This window comes from Oncorhynchus gorbuscha, linkage group LG02, assembly GCF_021184085.1.
Source record: "Oncorhynchus gorbuscha isolate QuinsamMale2020 ecotype Even-year linkage group LG02, OgorEven_v1.0, whole genome shotgun sequence".
Taxonomy (NCBI): Eukaryota; Metazoa; Chordata; class Actinopteri; order Salmoniformes; family Salmonidae; genus Oncorhynchus; species Oncorhynchus gorbuscha.
The window spans coordinates 19342141-19357665 of record NC_060174.1 but is presented as its reverse complement, the minus strand read 5'-3'; the positions used below and the strand labels follow the sequence as shown (position 1 = coordinate 19357665).

The 15525-nt window shown below is 42.6% G+C and overlaps 1 protein-coding gene across 2 annotated transcripts in view; it reads left to right on the top strand.

The window, feature by feature from the left end:
* The window catches only part of LOC123998592 (ankyrin repeat domain-containing protein 13C), a 71719-nt gene that overhangs the window by 4883 nt on the left and 51311 nt on the right, over positions 1-15525 (top strand). The gene's annotated exons all lie outside the window — the stretch shown is intronic.

The following is a 15525-nucleotide window of genomic DNA, read 5'->3' as shown; positions in this document are numbered from 1 at the left end:
TTTCACTGGGAGACTACAGTACATGCTATTAATAGATTTATGCATTTTTTTAAGGGGCTTTCAGTGAACTATCCAGGCGTATGTTCCTTGTGTGCCGTTCACTGCTTGTATGTGAGATGTAAACACAACTGAATTGAAACTACATGGAAATCTTATTTCCACTACATATAGGTACTGTTTATCACTATTTTGCTTGCTACCCAACTGAGAGTGTAGTGGTTGAATTGATTGTAGTAATGTGTTAGCCTATCCCTAGCTTATGACCCCGCCCTATCCTCTAGAGATGTATTGGCTAGACAGGCGATAGCAGCAACATGAGCTCATATTGTGGGTGTGGTCCTCCCTATTGGGATTTCTGTTTGGAAGGAGACACTGTACTGCTTTGTGTGTGTGCTAGTCTCTATAACATACAGTAAAGCAGTGGTTCCCAACCTTTGCTCTGCCCGGAGTACGCCTGAAGTACCCCCTCATGTGCATTTTACCAGTAAGCCTATGGTCTCATGAGTTTTCTCAAGTATCCCTTGTGGATAGGCCCCTAGGGGTCCTTGTACCCCTGGTTGGGAATCACTGCAGTAAAGGATGGCCTGTTTGTGATAAGGAGCTGGATGTCGACACTTAATTGTGACTAGGGGGCAGTATTTTCATTTTTGGGAAATAAACGTTCCTGTAATAAACGGTATATTTTGTCAGGACAAGATGCTAGAATATGCATATAATTGACAGCTTAGGATAGAAAACACTCTAAAGTTTCCAAAACTGTAAAAATATTGTCTGTGAGTATAGCAGAACTGATGTTGCAAGAGAAAGCCTGAGAAAAATCCAAACAGGAAGGGACTCTTATTTAGAAGGCTCTGCTTTCCTATGCGTCCCTATTGAGCAGTGAATGGGCTATCAACCAGATTACTTTTTATATGGCTTCCCTAATGTGTCTAGTGTCACAATACATAGTTTCAGGCATTTATTTTGTAAAATGAGCCTGAACGTCAACATTGCGTCAGTGGTCAGCTGAAGTTTCTCATAGTGTTTTGTGCGTAAACGGGCTGCGGCGTTCTGGATGAGTTGTAGGGGTTTAATGGCACAGGCAGGGAGCCCAGCCAACAGCGAGTTGCAGTAATCCAGACGGGAGATGACAAGTGCCTGGATTAGGACCTGCGCCGCTTCCTGTGTGAGGCAGGGTCGTACTCTGCGGATGTTGTAGAGCATGAACCTACAGGAACTTGCCACCGCCTTGATGTTAGTTGAGAACGACAGGGTGTTGTCCAGGATCACGGCAAGGTTCTTAGCGCTCTGGGAGGAGGACACAATGGAGTTGTCAACCGTGATGGCGAGATCATGGAATGGGCATCCTTCCCCGGGAGGAAGAGCAGCTCCATCTTGCCGAGGTTCAGCTTGAGGTGGTGATCCGTCATCCACACTGATATGTCTGCCAGACATGCAGAGATGCGATTCGCCACCTGGTCATCAGAAGGGGGAAAGGAGAAGATTAATTGTGTGTCGTCTGCATAGCAATGATAGGAGAGACCATGTGAGGTTATGACAGAGCCAAGTGACTTGGTGTATAGCGAGAATAGGAGAGGGCCTAGAACAGAGCCCTGGCGGACACCAGTGGTGAGAGCGCGTGGTGAGGAGACAGATTCTCGCCACGCCACCTGGTAGGAGCGACCTGTCAGGTAGGACGCAATCCAAGCGTGGGCCGCGCCGGAGATGCCCAACTCGGAGAGGGTGGAGAGGAGGATCTGATGGTTCACAGTATCGAAGGCAGCCGATAGGTCTAGAAGGATGAGAGCAGAGGAGAGAGAGTTAGCTTTAGCGGTGCGGAGCGCCTCCGTGATACAGAGAAGAGCAGTCTCAGTTGAATGACTAGTCTTGAAACCTGACTGATTTGGATCAAGAAGGTCATTCTGAGAGAGATAGCGGGAGAGCTGGCCAAGGACGGCACGTTCAAGAGTTTTGGAGAGAAAAGAAAGAAGGGATACTGGTCTGTAGTTGTTGACATCGGAGGGATCGAGTGTAGGTTTTTTCAGAAGGGGTGCAACTCTCGCTCTCTTGAAGACGGAAGGGACGTAGCCAGCGGTCAGGGATGAGTTGATGAGCGAGGTGAGGTAAGGGAGAAGGTCTCCGTAAATGGTCTGGAGAAGAGAGGAGGGGATAGGGTCAAGCGGGCAGGTTGTTGGGCGGCCGGCCGTCACAAGACGCGAGATTTCATCTGGAGAGAGAGGGGAGAAAGAGGTCAGAGCACAGGGTAGGGCAGTGTGAGCAGAACCAGCGGTGTTGTTTGACTTAGCAAACGAGGATCGGATGTCGTCGACCTTCTTTTCAAAATGGTTGATGAAGTCCTCTGCAGAGAGGGGGGAAGGGGAGGAGGATTCAGGAGGGAGGAGAAGGTGGCAAAGAGCTTCCTAGGGTTAGAGACAGAAGCTTGGAATTTAGAGAGGTAGAAAGTGGCTTTAGCAGCAGAGACAGAAGAGGAAAATGTAGAGAGGAGGGAGCGAAAGGATGCCATGTCCGCAGGGAGGCGAGTTTTCCTCCATTTCCGCTCGGCTGCCCGGAGCCCTGTTCTGTGAGTTCGCAATGAGTCGTCGAGCCACGGAGTGGGAGGGGAGGACCGAGCCGGCCTGGAGGATAGGGGGCATAGAGAGTCAAAGGATGCAGAAAGGGAGGAGAGGAGGGTTGAGGAGGCAGAATCAGGAGATAAGTTGGAGAAGGTTTGAGCAGAGGGAAGAGATGATAGGATGGAAGAGGAGAGAGTAGCGGGGGAGAGAGAGCGAAGGTTGGGACGGCGCGATACCATCCGAGTAGGGGCAGTGCTATGCTAGGCTATCGATAAACTTACACAAATGCTTGTCTAGCTTTGGCTGTAAAGCATATTTTGAAAATCTGAGATGACAGGGTGATTAACAAAAGGCTAAGCTGTGTCTCAATATATTTCATTTGTGATTTTCATGAATAGGAATATTTTCTAGGAATATTTATGTCCGTTCCGTTATGCTAATTAGTGTCAGATGATGACAACGGTCCCGTTCACGGGATGGGGTTTCACTAGAGGTTAATACATGGAGTGTGCCCTCTCTTCTTCCTGCACTGTAGAATCATGATGAATACTAGTGAGAGTCCGTGGGAAGGACTTTAGGATACATGTTTGATACTGAAGATTGTGTAGTATGTCTGAAGAGTCAGATCTGTCATACAAGCCAATGTCTCTACAGTTGCAGATCTGTTGCAGATGTTTGTTTAGATATCAGTATCTACAGTTCCTTTTTCTCCCCTCTCTACACCTCATAAAGCTACGGGCTGAATCCTGAATGCGGCATAATACTGGATGGGTTTGAGGATTCCCCTATTTGGCATACAGCAATAGAACATCACTGAGCTGCGTATATATCTGTCAGTTGTTAGGGGTGGTGTTTGTTTGGCACCCTGTCCTGTTGTGTCTCCTGTCCAGTTGTGCTTTGATTGCCCAGAGAGACACAATGACAGGCCACCTGGCCATGTTCTGTTATAATCTCCACCCGGCACAGCCAGAAGAGGACTGGCCACCCCACATAGCCTGGTTCCTCTCTAGGTTTCTTCCTAGGTTTTGGCCTTTCTAGGGAGTTTTTCCTAGCCACTGTGTGATTCTACACCTGCATTGCTTGCTGTTTGGGGTTTTAGGCTGGGTTTCTGTACAGCACTTTGAGATATCAGCTGATGTACGAAGGGCTATATAAATAAATTCGAGATTTGACTTCAAAAGGATTTGTGAGATCCAGGATAACGAGTTGCATGTTTGGTACCAAGGTACCAGGTTGAGCCTGTCGATAGCCAGTGAAATCTGACACGCAAGTGCATCATATCATAAGCACACTAAAAAGGAACGTTTTCACAAAACAGAGAAAGGCCCTCGGTATCAGGAAGCAGTAAAGCTCAGTCTGTATTTAGAAGACTGATGAGAAAGCCCAAATATTAGTTAGGCTAATTTATTAAGAAGTGCAACAAATAAATGGTGCAACCTCACTCCTGTAAGAGATGATGGAGAGAAAGAAAGAAAGACAGGGGAGTGAATGAGCAAGACATTTGGGGATGTGCCTGGCTCTAGTCTGAAATGGGCTGACATTTACCGCCCTGGGTGGTTCTGACAAGTGTCCCATCTGCAGCCAACGCACGTACTGAAGCGTGCGGCAATCAGATTAGTACAACTCTTCTGTCCCGTCCTCTCCGCCCTCCTGTCACTGGTGTGTTTTGGGCAGAGCCCCACTGCCTCTGTACGCACGCACTCTGCTGAGCTGGCCAGATTGTTGAGACTTTCTTTTATCAATAGTTTCACAGCTGCTGTCTGTATATTTGATGGATTCGGACTGTAGAGGTAATCTGTTGCTAATTGGCTATCAATTATGTTTCGAGGCAGTATTTTGGTTTGATATGTATTAGAAGTGAAATGTTCATGGTGTGTTGAAGTTCAATCAATGGACAGATAATGGACAGGAACTCCCTCACACTGCGCTTGGAAAGAAACACCCTCACACTGTGCTTGGAAAGAAACACCCTCACACTGTGCTTGGAAAGAAACTCCCTCACACTGTGCTTGGAAAGAAACACCCTCACACTGTGCTTGGAAAGAAACTCCCTCACACTGCGCTTGGAAAGAAAATCCCTCACGCTGCGCTTGGAAAGAAACAAACTCCATCACTACTGGGGTTGCAAAGGGTCGGAAACTTTCCGGTAAATCCATGGGAAGTTAAACTCCGGAATTTGGGGAATTTTGCTTAAATTCATCAAAGAAGTTAGTTTATAGCAGTGAACCTTTTTTCATGGGATTACACAGGGCAGTTCTAGGTCATGTGGCATATTTAGGTTAAACTATCCCCAATTCAATGGAATTGCAACCCTCTGCATGCACAGTGCACTCTTTCATCACATGTACAGCTGATTCTCAAGATCTTGCACACTAATGGGATGCTATTGAGCCCACACTACTACACTGTCTGAGCCAAGGACTACATCCTTTCTGGTAATTTTTGATTACAATACTGGGTGGGTTGAATATATTTTTACGTCATACATGCTTGTTCACTAGTAAATAGTAGCCTACAGCAAAGTGTGTTTAAATCATTTCTAACTTGTTAACAATTTCTGCTAGTTAGTTTTTGCTACCATGTGGGTTTTCGCTTGTTTGAGCCTGCTAACTGAGTGTTAATTCACCATTTTAAAACATGTATCTTACAAAGGAGTTGTTTAATCTAACTGCTTATCTATTTATCTGTACATGGAGTTGTATTTGTTTTTTTACTAATTTTTTTCTTAATCTTTAAAGGAAAATGCCACGGGCGCTATCTGATGTGTGGTGACATTTCACTGCAGCTAATCTAGATGGAAAAGCTGTATACATTTGCAAATACTGTTCCAAATCATATGTGAAGAATGCAACAAAGATGCAGAATCATCTGGTCAAGTGCATAAAGTTCCCTCAGCGTTCACAACAAGCAACCTCTGACAAAAGTCCCTCAACTTCTATTCGAGGTGAAAATGATGAAACGGACATCTTATCGATAACAATAGCTCATGGTCCTCCTGGAATCAATGTTTTTTTGACACAATGGAGGAACGTAGTCAGAGAAATGCTGATGAATGTCTTTCCCGATCTGTGTATGCAACTGGTTCACCTCTGATGCTCACAGGCAATGTGTATTGGAAGAGATTTCTGAATGTTCTTCGCCCAGCATACCCCCCCCCCCCAATCAGATATGCTTTATCTACTTATTTGCTAGATGTGAAGGTCAAGCAAATCATAGAGAAAGCAGACTGTATTGCTATCATCTCTGATGGGTGGTTGAATGTTCATGGGCAAGGAATAATTAACTACATCATCTCCACCCCTCAACCAGCATTCTACAAGAGCACAGACACAAGGGACAACAGACACACCGGTCTCTACATTGCAGATGAGCTGAAGGCAGTCATCAATGACCTTGGACCACAGAAGGTACTTGCACTGGTGACAGACAATGCTGCGAACATGAAGGCTGCTTGGTCTAGAGTGGAGGAGTCCTACCCTCACATCACACCCATTGGCTGTGATGCTCATGCATTGAATCCGCTCCTCAAGGACAGCATGGCACTGAAAACAATGGATACACTCTACAAGAGAGCCAAGGAAATGGTTTGGTATGTGAAGCTTCATCAAGTTATAGCAGCAATCTACCTCACCGGGCAAAGTGAGAAGAATAAGAGCACCACATTGAAGCTGCCCAGCAACACCCGTTGGGGTGGTATTGTCATAGTGTTTGACAGTCTCCTGGAGGGGAAGGAGTCTTTCCAAGAAATGGCCATATCACAGTCTGCCAACATGGACAGCCCCATCAAGAGGATCCTCCTGGATTATGTATTTTGAGAGATAGTGGTAAGCAGCCTGAAACTCCTGAAACCTATAGCAGTAACCATTGCACGTATTAAGGGAGACCATGCCATCCGGTCTGATGTGCAGACTGTGCTTGCATATGTTAGAGAATAAATCCATACTGCCCTGCCCACTTCACTGTTGCTCCAAGCAGAGGAAACTGCAGTTCTGAAATACATCAAAAAGCATGAAGACTTCTGCCTCAAGCTCATATACGTTGTAGCGTACATGTTGGACCTCCCTATCCTGTCTGGTGCAGAGCTCAACAAGGCCTATGGTGTCATCATTACTGTGTCTCGCCACCTTGGCCTGAATGAGGATAAGGTTCTTGGCAGTCTGGTGAAGTACACTTCCAAGCAAAGGCTTTGGAATGGAGATGCAATATGGCAGTTGTGCCAACATATGTCATCAGCCACCTGCTGGAGGGGACTTTGTGGATCTAAAGCTCTTTCCCTGTTGCCTCCATCATCCTCCAAATCCCAACAACATCAGTCGCCTCAGGGCTCAACTGGTCCATGTTTGGGAACACACACACCAAAGCACGCAACAGGCTGACCAATAAAATAGATGAAAAATTGGTGGCCATCCAGGCAAATTTGAGGCTTTTTCAGCCTGATAACAAGCCATCCTCAACCAGGTTGGAAAGTGATAGTGAAGATGAGGCGTCAGAGTCTGATGTTCAAGAGGTGGACATTAGAGGTCGACCGATTTTATGATTTTTTCAATGCCGATACCGATTACTGGAGGACCAAAAAAAGCAGATACCGATTAATCGGCTGATTTCTTTTATTATTATTTGTAATAATGACAATTACAACAATACTGAATGAATACTTATTTTAACTTAATATAATACATCAATAAAAAATCAATTTAGCCTCAAATAAATAATGAAACATGTTCAATTTGGTTTAAATAATGCAAAAACTAAGTGTTGGAGAAGTTGAAGTGCAATATGTGCCATGTAAAAATGCTCATGTTTGAGTTCCTTGCTCAGAACATGAACACATATGAAAGTTTGTGGTTCCTTTTAACATGATACTTCAATATTCCAAGGTAAGAGGTTTTAGGTTGTAGTTAATATAGTATTTATAGGACTATTTCTCTCTATACCATTTGTATTTCATATACCTTTGACTATTGGATGTTCATATAGGCACTATAGTATTGGCAGAGTCACAGTATACCTGCCGTCCCTCTCCTCGCCCCTACCTGGGCTCGAACCAGGAACACATCGACAACAGCCACACTCGAATCAGCGTTACCCATCTCTCCACAAAAGCTGCGGCCCTTTCAGAGCAAGGGGAACAACCACTCCAAGTCTCAGAGCGAGTGATGTTTGAAACGCTATTAGCGTGCACCCCGCTAACTAGCTAGCCATTTCTCATCGGTTACACCAGCCATTAGGCTGATAGGCTTGAAGTCATAAACAGCGCTGTGCTTGCGAAGAGCTGCTAGCAAAACGCACTAAAGTGCTGTTTGAATGAATGCTTACGAGCCTGCTGGTGCCTACCACCTCTCAGTCAGACTGCTCTATCAAATCATAGACTTAATTATAACATAACACACAGAAATACGAGCCTTTGGTCATTAATATGGTCGAATCCGTAAACTATCATTTTGAAAACAAAACGTTTGTTATTTCAGTGAAGTATGGAACCATTCGGTATTTTATCTAACGGGTGGCATCCCTAAGTCTAAATATTCCTGTTACATTGCACATCCTTCAATGTTATGTCATAATTACGCAACATTCTGGCAAATTAGTTCGCAATGAGCCAGGCTGCCCAAACTGTTGCATATACCCTGATATACCCTGAGAAGTGACACAATTTCACCTGGTTAATATTGCCTGCTAACCTGGATTTCTTTTAGCTAAATATGCATGTTTAAAAATATATACTTCTGTGTATTGATTTTAAGAAAGGCATTGGTGTTTATGGTTAGGTACAGTCGTCCAACGATTGTGCTTTTTTCGCAAATGCGCTTTTGGTAAATCATCCCCCAGCGTTGCATTGATTATATGCAACGCAGCACACGCTAGATAAACTAGTAATATCATCAACCATGTGTAGTTATAACTACTAATTATGATTGATTGATTTGTTTTTTATAAGATAAGTTTAATGCTAGCTAGCAACTTACCTTGGCTTCTACTGCATTAATGTAATCAGGTGGTTAGAGCGTTGGACTAGTTAACTGTAAGGTTGCAAGATTGGTTCCCCCGAGCTGACAAGATGAAAATCTGTCGTACTGCCCCTGAACAAGGCAGTTAACCCACCATTCTTAGGCCGTCATTGAAAATAAGAATGTGTTCTTAACTGACTTGCCTAGTTAAATAAAGGTATATAAAAATAAAAAATGTGCTCAAAAATACAGATTTCTGATTGTTATGAAAACTTGAAATCGGCCCTAATTAGTCGGTGGACCTCTAGTGGACATTGAGGATGTCCGGGGAGAAGACATGGAAGCCTGAGAGGAAGACAACCAAAGTTTTAGTTTCTAGACTATCATTTTACAGATGTATGTTGAAAAAGTTTTTGGGAGATGTGATGGATCATTGGGATCATTCAATATTCCCTTTTGTTGTTCAGTGAAATCATCCCATGTGAAGAGTCAACTCATTTAATTAAAGTTCAATTCGTAATTACATTTTTATGATTTTCTTTTCTATTGGAAAGATTTAATCATTTGCAATTATGTTTACTTATGATAAGGTAAACGGTTTGTTTCTGTCTCCATATGATATGGTAAATATATACAATGAAATATTCATCCTTGGTTATTAAACCTGCAGATAAGGGGGGTGCTGTGGTTGTTTTAGACTATGAAAAATATAAAGAAGAAATTCAGAGACAACTCGGCAATGAACGTGTCTATAGAAAACTAAGTGTTGATCCCACACAGGTGTTCCAAAAGTAAATATGCTCTAATCTGGAGCCCTATTAAACCACCTTATATCAAAACCTGAATAGAAATATCTTTGCTGCAAATGTGCCATACGTCCATGCCTGTACATTTTACCGAAATTACACAAACCTAAAACACAAGGCAATTATCCAGGCAGCCAAGTGGTTGCAGGAATAGGCTCAATGCTAGAGCCGTTGTCGAACTTTGTAGACTATTTTATTAAAACTCATGTGCAAGCATTGCCATCATATGTAAAAAGACTATAGACTTCATAAACAAGATTTCACCAATAACGGGTTTAAAAGAAGACTGTATTTTGGTCACATTAGATATTGAGAATCTATATACCAGCATTCCCCATGTGGGAGGGCTGGCAGCCCTAGCTCACTATTTGGGAGACAGAGGTACTAACGAATATCCACCAACAACCTTTATTCTAATGCTGGCTGAATTTGTTTTGACTTATAACTATTTTAGGTTTGATGAATACTACCTACAAACGAATGGAACATTGATGGGCTTCACATTCGCTCCGAGTTATGCTAACCTTTATGTGGGTCTTTTTGAAGAACGTTTTGTTAATAATGAAAACGAAAATCAATTTTTGAATAAAGTCATGAAGTGGTATCGATATATTGACAAAAAAAATTGCATATGGGAAGGACCGGAAAAAGAGCTGTCAGATTTTATGGCACTACTTAATGACATTGTCCCTAATCTCAAATTCACTATTGAATGTGACACTCGACATGTTCATTACCTCGATATGTGGATTGAGAAATTAAACAGAACCCTGTTTTAACGGACAGAAATACTATATTACAGGGAGACAGCTTCCATCCTGAGACATTAAAAAGAGGACATCCAAGATGCCAGTTTTTCAGACTGCGCTGTGTTTGGCAATTACAGAAGATTACCTAGAAAAAGCAGCGGAGATGCGCATTAGGTTTCTAAGAAGAGGCTATTCGCCATAATGTGTGGATGAAGCTCTTAATTTGGCATTGGGGAAAAACACAAGATGAACTGCTACAAAAAGACCTGCAAAAGAACAAGCCGTAATGTTCACAACCACATATACTTTGAACTCGCAAAAAGTGGGAGATGCGTTCAAGGAACACTGGCATATTTGACCATCGGACCCAGCTTTGCCGGCTGAATTTAAAAATCCACCACTTATTGTGTATAGGAGAGGTCGCAATTTACGCGATAAATTTGGTTCATGCCAACTGCCAGCCACAAAAGACAATCAGCCAGGCTCTTTTACGCCCTCTTCCAAATGGTAGCTATACATGCAGAGGATGCGCACAGTGCAACAATATGATGAAATGGGAATATTTCTGCCACCCACATAAAAGAAAATGGTTACAAATAAATGACATTATTACGTGTTCCACCATGTTATTTACATTATTAAATGTCCATGTGGGCTCTGTTATGTCGGTAAAACATCTCGTTCCCTCAAACAGAGAATTAGTGAACATAAAAGTTCAATCAGGAGAAACGACAGGGATTATCCAGTCGCAGTACATTTTAATGACCTAAAGCAGGACATTTCTACCTTTTTAGATTTTGTGGCATAGAGAAAATTAAGATATCAGACAGGGGAGGTGATATTAATAACACTCTGAGTAAAAGATAATGTTTTTGTATTTTCACCCTCCAGACATTATTTCCTAAAAGACTTAATGATGAAATGCATGTATGTATGTATGTATGTATGTATGTAATGTAATGTAATGTTATGTAATGTTATGTTATGTTATGTTATGTTATGTTATGTTATGTTATGTTATGTTATGAATTTGAACATGAATTATGTCCCTATTTAAGATTCCTCTGTTTTTCGTACGATGTACTCAATAATGAATGAAAACGTGCTATGTCCTCATTGTGGTTTTACAGACTTGTATAATACGTCTTATTTACACATTTTATTCGAATATTTATGAAATGCATATTGTTATATTTGGTAGCACTTATTTGTTTTTCCTTTCGCCTCCAACCCCTTTTCGATGCGTGGAACAAAAGCTCTGACGAAGGCCGTGAGGCCAATACGTAAGCTTATTAAAGATTGTATCACTGATCTTTAATAAGCTATCAAGAGCAGTGTGCGGTTTCATTTTTCTTTCAAATATATACAATGCAAAAAAAACAACATTTAAATGGCATTAACATTTAAAATTCATATTTTTCACATTTCCATTAATTACCATATTACATTTACATTACATTTAAGTCATTTAGCAGACGCTCTTATCCAGAGCGACTTACAAATTGGTGCATTCACCTTATGACATTCCCACGGAAAGTTTCCACCTCTGATTATTCTCCAAAATGTGCAACCCTACTCACTACGCTTGCAAAGATGCTCACGCTGCACTGTAGTTTGTGCTAACATTTCTGCCTTCGGGCCTGTTTTTGTTTAGAAGTTGTCTCATTTCTTCAGGCTGAGCAAAACCCTATATTCTCATACCCCAAATATCTGTCGAGTAGATTCATGTCAAACCAAATTATTTTCACGATTGAATAGTGTAGAGGTCGCGATAAGATAACTTATCTGCAGATACCATCTGGTCTTACCGATGAGGTTGTACAGCCGTGGTCCAGTCAGTACACTTAGAAAAAAGTGTTCCAAAACGGTTCTTCAGCTGTTCCCATAGGAGAACCCTTTTTGGTTCCAGGTAGAACCCCTTTTCAGTACTACTATTACTTCAGTAATGTAGAACTGTCTGTGGAAAGGGTTCTTCATAGAACCCAAAAGGGTTCTACCTGGAACCACAAAAAAAGTTATTCAAAGGGTTCTTCTTTAGAGACAGCCGAAGAACCATTTTGGGTTCGAGATTGCACTTTTTTTTCCTAAGAGTGTAGGATTAGCCTACCCTAGTATAGAACTCTTCCCTGAATTGCCAAACCCTGCTCCTAGGGCCTTGCCTGACAGACATGCCCTGCAGTTCTCTGCCTAATCTAGCCTGTCTGCTTGCTTGCTCAGGCTTATGTAAAGAATTTTCACTACACAATCAGGGAATAGGGCTGTCTGTCTTACGTCATCCAGTAGGATGCTAGTCATGCACTTAGCTGCCAAGACCACAGCGGCCGGGCAGGCAAACTCAGTTTCCTCTACACATTAAACTCCCTCATCAGCTGGCATGGCCCTGGACAAAGAAGATAAGCATGGATCATGCTGATGCAACACTCACTGACACGTGTTAGCTTTTTGCTTTTCAGTTTGGAGATGGACGCAAAACTTTTTGTGACTCAACATCACCCCATCATCGGAGCACAACTTTATATTTGATAAAATAGGAAACTTTATTATTCTTCATTAGATCTAAAATTGTAAAATAAGTATTTGTTCTGAACTGTCTTGCCTTAGTTAGGTTAAAAATTGTGAAAAAAAAACAATATGTTCCCCTCCTTAAAACATGTTTTACTTCTCTTTCTTTTTTCTTTTTTCACTTGTTCTCTATTTCTACCTCAAACTTCTACTCGTATTCTCTCTAAGTATGTTTTCAAGTAAAGTTAATGTCATGTGCACAAGTACAGTGAAATGCCTTTCTTACAAGTCAGTAATTAATATCAATGTTGCACAAAAAATGATATATGGTAGAACAAAATCAAACGAGAAATAGAAATAAGAAGCTATATACAGGATCAGTTCCACTCCATATTTGCAATGTGCAGGGATTCTGGAGTGATAGGTGTGTCTTATTTATATATATATCTCAGCAAAAAAAGAAACAACCCTTTTTCAGGACCCTGTCTTTCATAGATAATTCGTAAAAATCCAAATGACTTCACAGATCTTCATTGTAAAGGGTTTTAACACTGTTTCCCATGCTTGTTCAATGAACCATAAACAATTAATGAACATGGACCTGTGGTACGGTCGTTAAGACACTAACAGCTGACAGACGGTAGGCAATTTAGGTCACAGTTATGACAACTTAGGACACTAAAGAGGCCTTTCTACTGACTTGCGATGTGGCCAGGGCAATAAATTGCAATGTCCGTACTGTGAGTTGCCTAAGACAGCTCTACAGGGAGACAGGACGGACAACTGACCGTCCTCGCAGTGGCAGACCACATGTAACAGCACCTGTACAGGATTGGTACATCCGAACATCACACCTGCGGGACAGGTCCAGGATGGCAACAACAACTGCCCGAGTTACACCAGGAACACACAATCCCTCCATCAGTGGTCAGACTGTCCGTAATAGGCTGAGAGAGGCTGGACTGAGGGCTTGTAGGCCTGTTGTATGGTAGGTCCTTACCAGCCATCACCTGCAACAATGTCGCCTTTGGCACAAACCCACCGTCACTGGACCAGACAGGACTGGCAAAAAGTACTGATGAGTCGCACTTTTGTCTCACCAGGGGTGATGGTCGGATTCACGCTTATCGTCGAAGGAATGAACGTTACATCGAGGCCTGTATTCTGGAGCGGGATCTATTTTTGAGGTGGAGGGTCATGGTCTGGGGCGGTGTGTCACAGCATCATCGGACTGAGCCTGTTGTCATTGCAGGCAATCTCAACACTGTGTGTTACAGGGAAGACATCCTCCTCCCTCATGTGGTACCCTTCCTGCAGGCTCATCCTGACATGACCCTCTGACATGACAATGCCACCACTCACAGAACGGGCAGTTTGGCTGATTTTCTGCAAGACAGGAATGTCAGTGTTCTGCCATGGCCAGAGAATGACCTGGATCTCAATCCAATTGAGAACATCTGGGAGCTGTTGGATCGGAGGGTGAGGGCTAGGGCCATTCCCCCCAGAAATGTCCGGGAACTTGCAGGTGCCTTGGTGGAAGAGTGGGGTTACATCTCACAGCAAGAACTGACAAATCTGGTGCAGTGCATGAGGTGGAGATGCACTGCAGTACTTAATGCAGCTGGTGGCCACACCAGATACTGACTGTTACTTTTGAGTTGGACCCCTCCCCCTTTGTTCAGGGACACATTATTACATTTCTGTTTATCACATGTCTGTGGAACTTGTTCAGTTTGTCTCAGTTGTTGAATCTTGTTATGTTCATACAACTATTTACATATGTTAAGTTTGCCGAAAATAAATGCAGTTGACAGTAATTTTGTGTTATGTAATCTTGTGGATATTGAGGAGACAGAGGGACAGACACATTTTTTAGGTTTGTGTCTGGTTAGTACTGTATCTCTAAAGCATATGCTATCAGATATTTAAAGCCTGCAGAATTTGGTCCTGAGACTACATATGAATACATCTCATGAAGGAGCAGTTGCTACTGTATGGCGAAACACTCAGGAGCCCATTTTAAAACGGATTAAATAAAGCTGTCATCAAGGCAAAGGGTGGCTACTTTGAAGATTCACGAATATAAAATATATTTTTACTTGTTTAACACTGTTTTTGGTTACTACATGATTCCATGTGTGTTATTTCATAGTGTTGATGTCTTCAGTACTTTTCTACAATGTGGAAAATAGTAAAAATTAATTAAAACCCTGTAATTTGTAGGTGTGTCCAAACTTTTGACTGGTACTGTAAGTATTGACCCTTTGCTATTTGACTCAAAATTAAGCTCAGTTGCATCCTGTATCCATTGATCATCCTTGAGATGTTTCTACAACTGGATTGGAGTCCACCGGTGGTAAATTCAATCGATTGGACCATGATTTTGAAAGCACACTCCTGTCTATATTAGGTCCCACAGTTGACAGTGCTTGTCAGAGTAAAAACCAAGCCATGAGGTAGAAGGATGTGTCCGTAGAGTTCCGATACAGGATTGTGTCGAGGCACAAATCTGGGGAAGTGTACCAAAAAAAAATGTCTGCAGCATTGAAGATACCCAAGAACACGGTGGCCTCCATTCTTAAATGGAAGACATTTGGAACCACCAAGACTCTTCCTAGAGCTGGCCGCCTGGCCAAACTGAGCAATTGGGGAAGAAGGGCCTTGGTCAGGAAGGTGACCAAGAAACTGATGGCCACTCTGACAGAGCTCTGGAGTTCCTCTGTGGAGATGGGAGAACCTTCCAGAAGGACAACCATATCTGCAGCACTCCACCAATCAGGTCTTTATGGTAAAGTGACCAGACAGAAGCCACTCCTCAGTAAAATGTACCTAAAGGTCTCTCAGACCATGAATAATAAGATGATCTGTTCTGATGAAACCAAGATTGAACTCTTTGGCCTGTATGCCTTGTGACAGTTCTGGAGGAAACCAAGCACCATCTCTACAGTGAAGCATGATGGTGGCAGTG